Below are 8,020 nucleotides of genomic sequence, written 5' to 3'. Positions count from 1 at the left end.
TTTATCTCGGTAAAATGATTTTAATCATTTAACATAAGAACGCTTAATCGAATTGTGAGCCTCGTTAAAAACCTCCCTAACCCTAACCCTAAAACCTCCCTAATCGTTTCACAACTACTACCCACCAAATCTTACAAAGCTCGAAGCAAAGGAAAACAAGTCTTTAAAACGTCGAAAAACTTCTCCTACATGATGCCGCAACACCCAAGGATTGAGATAGCCTCACATTAGACCCTCCAGCCTAAACTAATATGATTAAAAAACCTCATGGACTATCAAAGAAAACCACCCTTCTAGCCTAATGAGAGAAGCCATAGCCGAAAGTGAGACACCCTTACAAGCATCACCCTTTAGAAACGAAGAAAGCCACCCTCCTGGACCAACAAGATATTCCAAACCCCAAGAAAAGACACTCCCTCAGACAAACCATTAACAAGCAGAGAATCACATGAAAAGACCTCCAAAACCCGACAGGAACTCTTCTAAAGAGATAGTCAACCTTACAAGCACCACCAACTCCTTCTACACAACAATTTTGGAACACCTTTTAGAGATAAAACTCTAGTACCGAAAAGAATCGCTGAAGATTTGAGATTATTTAAGACCCCATCCCCAACGCAACACTAGCCTACACCCTGTCAACTCGACTTCCGGAACGCCAACCCCATTAATACTTCAGAGGAGACCAAACTGAATTTTCTCCCTCGATACGAATTTTACATCTTCCGTGCGATCTTAGAAATCTACAAACATCTAAATTTGGCAACCAACCAAAAGCTCTATATTCATGTTTATCAACAAACCACGTAAGAACCCACATACTCTCTCAGTTCACCCCTTAGGTTTAAAGTTTATTGATTCGCTTCCAAAAGAGTTATATCCCTCACCGCCTCACTTTCATCGCCTATGATTTGGATTCCAAGTTTCTTTCCTAACTCAAGGGTTTTTCTTGCCTCACTAACTTGTAATTTCCAGCGATATAACATGTCTGAATCGAAAAGCGAAGTACCTGATAAAAATGGAGATTCAGTCTCCTTTGCTTTCTTCTTCTCCTTTTTGGTTGCCCGATCTCTCTTCTTCCTTTCACGAATAGAAAGAGATCTGTTTTGGAGCTCCCTTGGCGAACCATATCTCGTTCCTACTTTTTTTCCCAGAACCAACTCTGGGAAAAAAAAACTTCAGCCTCCTCTGACTCATCAACACAACTATCTATCAATGGCCCTAAATTATTCCGCACTTTATCTTGCGTATCTACATTCTCTTCCCTAAGTGACTTATTACAATTATCATCCAAAAGCTCAGGGAGACTCACTCTTGATGGATCCTTCAGAAGAGAAGACTAATCCCTGGGAATGATTTTCAAGCTTCTTAGTCAACTCAGATGTAAGTTTAAGACCAACTCCAGCGAGTATAGATGCAATCTCCACTTTGAAGATAAATTTCAACTTCAGTCCATCGTTACTTTAATGCTGAATTGTGGCGACATCTACAGGTGCACGTTACAACTGGCGTTGCACTGTAGCTGCGCTACATATTATATATATATTTTGTTGATTTTTTGTTTTTGTTTTTGTTTTTGTTTTTACTTTCTTTTGTTATCTTCTTTTTCTTTTCCTTTTATTTGTTACATTATTTTCTATTATTCTATCTTTTATGTTTTTTAATTGTAATTTCTACACAATAAAATAAAAATTAAACATAATATAATAAATTCAAGTAGATTAAATTGCAAGATAGATAAAAATACATTGAAATTAGATAAATAAACATACTAATTTTTTGAAACATAGAAACTACAACAAACATAAAAACATAGAAAATACTAATAAAACACAATGTTATTTATGAATGTTTTATTTATGTTTTTTATCTTTATATTTATTAGAAATGTATATGTTTTATTTTATATTTACAAAATCAATATTATAATAGTTAAATATTGTGAGTAAAGTAGAGTTGGTGGTAATGTAGAGATAGTAATGGAGATGAATTATTGTTTCATCTTTAGAGTATAGATAGAGATGCTGTAGAGTAGAGATGAGGGCTGGAGATGGAGATAGACTAAAAGAAACACCTCATAACCCCAAATAATATAGTGTATATATGTCATGCATGCATTGCATGGGGATCCTACTTGTACGAGGATAATATATGGAGATATATTAAATTAGGGTTTATTGAGCTGAATACCTAAAAGCTATGGTGTTTTGTCTTTGGTTTGGTCTGGTTTGAATTCTACATGCACAATGAAGTTGTTGTTGCGGAAGACGGCTATCGGATAGAGCAAAATCGCAATTGATAATTTGAGAAAATAAAAATGAAGATAAAAAGAGACACAAAATTTACGTGGAAAACCCCTAAATAAAATAGGGTAAAAACTACGGGCAACGGTAGAAGAATTTCACTATGAGAAAATAGGAATTACAACCTCTCTCGATCTACCAAGGAGAAAACAATGATAATTCTCTCTCGATAAAAAGGAGAAAATAACTCTCAAGAAACTCTCTAAATTCTCTCTAGTATTGGAAGAAAGCTAGAATGCTTTGGGATGATTTTGAAGCTAAATGAGCTAGGGTATTTATAGTTAAATTTTAAGGACTAATCTTGTAAATACCCTAAAGTCTAATGACTAAAATTAATTTTTCCATTCAAAATATTCAACACCTAATTCATGCCTACCATTCCCTTTTTCAAAGTTTTAGGTGGAATTGATTTTTTTTCAATTCCAACTTTCGGTGGGAATTTATCAATTTTCAACAATCTCCCACTTGAAAATTTGATTGGAACAATCATATCTTCACACCATTCTTTCTATCTTGTACCATCATATTGCTTACATTTCTGACAGACCACAAGAGGATCGACACCAAGTAAATTTATCAGTGTTGATCGCCTTTGTCATGAAATCTGCTATGTTGTCTTTGGTATAGATCTTCTACATATCTACCGTCTCTTCTTCCACCTTTTCACGAATGAAATGGTACTGAACTCGTATGTGCTTTGTCCTTGAATGAAGTATTGGATTCCTTGCTAAATGCAAGGCGCTTTGACTGTCACAAAACAGAGAGACATACTCTTGATTGTGCCCAAGCTCCTCCAATAGCATCTTCAACCAAATTGCTTCTTTACTGGCTTGTGTAGCTGCTACATATTCTGCCTCTGTTGTGGATGTAGCCACAACTGACTGCAATTTTGAAACCCAGCTTACAGCTCCACCAGCAACTTCGAACACATACCCTGTAGTAGATTTGCTTTTATCCAAATCCCCTGCATAGTCAGAATCTACATACCCATTGATTAGTAAATTTGATCCTCCATAACATAATGCAATATTTGAGGTCCCTTTGATGTATCTCAAGACCCTTTTTATTGTATTCCAATGCTCTTTTCCTGGATTCGCCATGTAGCGACTAACCACTCTCACTGCTTGTGCAATGTCTGGTCTTGTGCATATCATAACGAACATCAAACTTCCCACTGCTGATGCATACGGTACTCGAGACATCTCCATCCTCTCTTCTTCACTGCTAAGACTCATACTGGAAGATAATTTGAAGTTAATAGGAAGAGGGGTAGAAATTGGCTTACAATCTTGCATGCTGAATCGTGACAAGATCTTCTTCAAGTAATTCTTTTGTGAAAGCCAAATCTTCCTATTACTTCTGTCTCGGTGAATTTGCATCCCTAGAATCTTGTTTGCTGATCCCATTCCTTCATTTCAAATTCCCTAGCCAGTTGTGCCTTCAGTTCTTCAATATGATCTTTGTTGGGTCCTGCAACCAACATGTCATCCACATACAATAACAATATAACAAAATCGTTATCACCAGACCTCTTAAAACAAGCACAAGGGTCTGCATTAAGTCTGTTGTATCCAAGGCACATAATGAAGGAATCAAATCTCTTATACCAATACCTCGGCGCCTGCTTTAGACCGTACAGAGATTTGTTCAACCTGCAAACCAAGTTCTTCTTTTCATTTTCTTCAAAACCTTCAGGCTGGAGAATGTAAATCTCTTCTTCAAGATTTCCATGAAGAAAAGCTGTTTTAATATCTAGCTGCTCTAGATGTAAGTTCAAGGTAGCACACATTGCCAAAACTACTCGAACTGTTGCTAGTCGAACCACATGAGAAAATATTTCATTGAAATCAATACATTCTTTTTGAGCATATCCTTTGACCACCAGTCTTGCACGATACCTCTCAACTTGATCGTCACCATTTCGCTTGATTTTGAAGACCCATTTGTTACCAATTAGCTTCCTTCCTTGTGGTAGTGGCACAAGGTCCCATGTATTATTTTTATGAAGGGCTTCGATTTCTTCTTGCATCGCCATCATCCACAGTGAAGCATCTGAGCTGTTTATTGCCTCATGGTATGTTGATGGCTCACCGTCCTCTGTTAAAAGGCAGTATGCAATATTACCTTCTATAACATAATCTGAGTGCCAATTGGGACGTCTTCTCACAAGATCTGATTGACGAGTTCTTGGAGCTTCAGAACTCTATGGTTCTTGTTCATCATGTGCTGGTTCTGCTTCAGAAGAATCTCCTTCTTCAAACTCTTTTTCCACATGTATCTGAGTAGTCTCTGACTTTTCAGCGCTATAATCGTCTTCTTTTCTTTGTAGTTTATCTTCTACAAAGATAACATCTCTACTAATGATCACTTTGCTGGCAGTGGGATCCCACAAGCGATACCCCTTTACTCCATCATCATACCCTAAGAATTTGCATTTCCTAGATTTTGGATCCAACTTTGAAATTTCTTGGGAGTTGTACATCAGGTACACTATACTTCCAAATATATGGAGGTTTGAATAATCAGCTGGTTTTCCAGTCCACATCTCCATTGGTGTCTTCAGCTCAATTGCAGTTGATGGAGCTCGATTCACCAAATAACAGGCGGTATTGACTACTTCTGCTCAGAATGATTTTTCTAGGCCTGCATCCCTCAATATTGCTCTTGTTCTTTCTAAAAAGGTTCTGTTCATCCGCTCTGCCACTCCATTTTGTTGAGGAGTGTTCGCCACTGTGAACTGTCTTTTGATGCCTTCTTTCCTGCAAAAGTCATCAAATTCTTTGCTTGTGTATTCTCCTCCATTATCTGTTCTGAAACACTTGATCTTATTTCCAGAATCAAGTTCCACCCGCGCTTTGAAGGTTTTGAAAGTTGAAAACACGTCTGACTTCTTCTTAATAGGGTGCACCCAACATCTCCTGGAGTAGTCATCAATAAATGAGACAAAGTATTTTGCTCCACCTAGGGACGTTACTGGTGCTTTCCATACGTCAGAGTGAACCAATTCTAGAACACTTTTGCCTCTAGAATTTGATGTGTTGAATTTCAACCGGTGTTGTTTACTTGTTATGCAATGCTCACACAAAGGAAGTGATACCTTTGTTAAGCCTGGAAGTAGCTTTTGCTCCACAAGGACTTTCATTTCTTGTTCTGACATGTATCCAAGTTTCTGATGCCATAGCATTGCCGAATCTGAACTACATGAGGCAAAAGAGGCTTCTGCTTCTACCAAAGTCTCTCCCTTCAGTATGTACAAGTTTGCAGCTATTTTTTCGCCTTTCAGCACCACAAGCGCTCCACGGAACACCTTCATGATTCCTTTCTGTGTTTTAATCTTGCTTGCATTATTATCCAACAATCCGTAGGATAATAAATTTTTCTTCAGGCCTTTCACGTGCCGCACATCTCGAACAACTTTAATTGTTCCGTCATACATCTTCAATTTGATGGTTCCCATGCCAACGATCTCTAAGGCATGATCATTGCAACTATAAACAGATCCTCCTGAGACAGGTTCATAATGATGGAACCATTCTCTTCTTGAGGTCATGTGATATGTTGCTCCCGAATCAATGAGCCATATATATGCAAATCGTTTTCTTCCTTCCACGGTGGTTGACGCTTCACAGCATAGAGCATCTCCATCATCTGAAGTGTTTGCGGTATTGCCTTGTGGATTGGAGTTTTTATTTAGACTCCAACAATCCTTCTTCAAATGACCCTTCTTTCCACAGTTGTAACACTTTAAATTCTTCTTGCTCCTCGACTTCGATCTACCATGTTTGTGACTGCTGCTTTGGCCACGTTCTGTTGATCTCCCTCTCATCGTTGTCATCGTTGTCAACGCTTCTGCTTGTTGCAGATTTACTTGTTTGTCTTCCTTGTTCTTGCGTCGATTTTCTTCTTGTAGAACAGCAACTGCAACATCATCAAAGACTAGACTAGTGACATTACTGTTTGTCAAGTTGATGATGAGTTGATCATACGAATCCGGTAGACTTTGAAGTAGAAGTTCAGCACATTCTTGTTCTCCTATTTTACAACTTAAGGATGTAAGCTGAGAAAATAAAGTATTCAGTGTATTTAAGTTCTCCGTCACTGAAGTAGATTCTGGCATACGGAGAGTGTACAATTTTCTCTTAAGGAAAATTTTATTGTGCAGCGATGTGGCCTCGTACAATTTGGTGAGATGGTCTCATATCTCCTTAGCTGTCTTCTTCTCCTCGATGCTTGATAATACTTCATCTGCTAATGCTAGATGAAAGTTTGCCATAGCATTTCCGTCCATCCATTTGCTGTCATCTGTAAAATCCACCGGCCTTTCACTGATAGGCGCTAGACACCCGTCTTTCCTCAGGATGACCTTCATCTTTAATTTCCACAATGAGACATTTCTCCCATTGAACTTTTCAATATCAAATTTCGTTGCCATAGCTTCTTTTACGGATAGCTCCCACTATTTCACTATCGTGAATAGTTCTCTGGAACCTTCAAAGAATGGGTAATAACTTCTTACTTTCTTATGTTGGAGGATCCACCTTTTGGTGGCAACCACAAAGACAATAAGCAGATATTACACACTCTAATCTAGCTCGGATACCAATTGTTGCGGAAGATGGCTATCGGATAGAGCAAAATCGCAACTGATAATTTGAGAAAATAAAAAAGAAGATAAAAAGAGACACAAAATTTACGTGGAAAACCCCTAAATAAAATAGGGTAAAAACCACGGGCAACGGTAGAAGAATTTCACTATGAGAAAAATAGGAATTACAACCTCTCTCGATCTACCAAGGAGAAAACAATGATAATTCTCTCTCGATAAAAAGGAGAAAACAACTCTCAAGAAACTCTCTAAATTCTCTCTAGTATTGGAAGAAAGCTAGAATGCTTTGGGATGATTTTGAAGCTAAATGAGCTAGGGTATTTATAGTTAAATTTTAAGGACTAATCTTGTAAATACCCTAAAGTCTAATTACTAAAATTAATTTTTCCATTCAAAATATTCAACACCTAATTCATGCCTACCATTCCCTTTTTCAAAGTTTTAGGTGGAATTGATTTTTTTTTCAATTCCAACTTTCGGTGGGAATTTATCAATTTTCAACAGTTGTCTGACAAGCGAGGGAGGGGACCAAATGCTAATCGACCTTCTCTTACACATAAAAGACTTGATAGAATGTATAGTTACTTCCTTGTGTCATTGAGATAATTAGTTCTAAATCTTTAACGTCTCAAAAATTCTAAGAGATATAAAGAGAACGCTTTCGGAATAAAGATCTCAAATATCTAATATATTCAGAAAGTTATTATCTCTTGACATAACCACCGAAAGATTCACTTGATTTATTAGAATTGAATTATCCATCACCTAATCATATCCACCTAACCTATTGACATGTGAGTAGCCATCATATATATCCTTACACTCAGTGACAGCGCCACAACTTAATGAGGGTAGATATGTGTCCACTCTGAGATTCAAATTTTCTTCGATTAGTAACTTGTTATACTGATAGTGTCTACCATGAAATTTTATTTGTACTCATCCCATTTAAAAATTTTATGTTGTTAACATATGTGTGACCACCCTGAAAAATATTTCTTGATCCGTCACTGCCTATACTTGACATTTAGACTATAGGTCAATATAAAACCTCCCAATTGGAAGAAGGGATGAAACCAACTCACTTCCACTTTTCTACTGCATAATCATG

Source organism: Hibiscus syriacus, unplaced genomic scaffold (genome assembly GCF_006381635.1).
Source record: "Hibiscus syriacus cultivar Baekdansim isolate YM2019G1 unplaced genomic scaffold, ASM638163v2 tig00013960_pilon, whole genome shotgun sequence".
NCBI classification, from domain to species: Eukaryota; Viridiplantae; Streptophyta; class Magnoliopsida; order Malvales; family Malvaceae; genus Hibiscus; species Hibiscus syriacus.
This window is presented reverse-complemented; position numbering follows the sequence as displayed.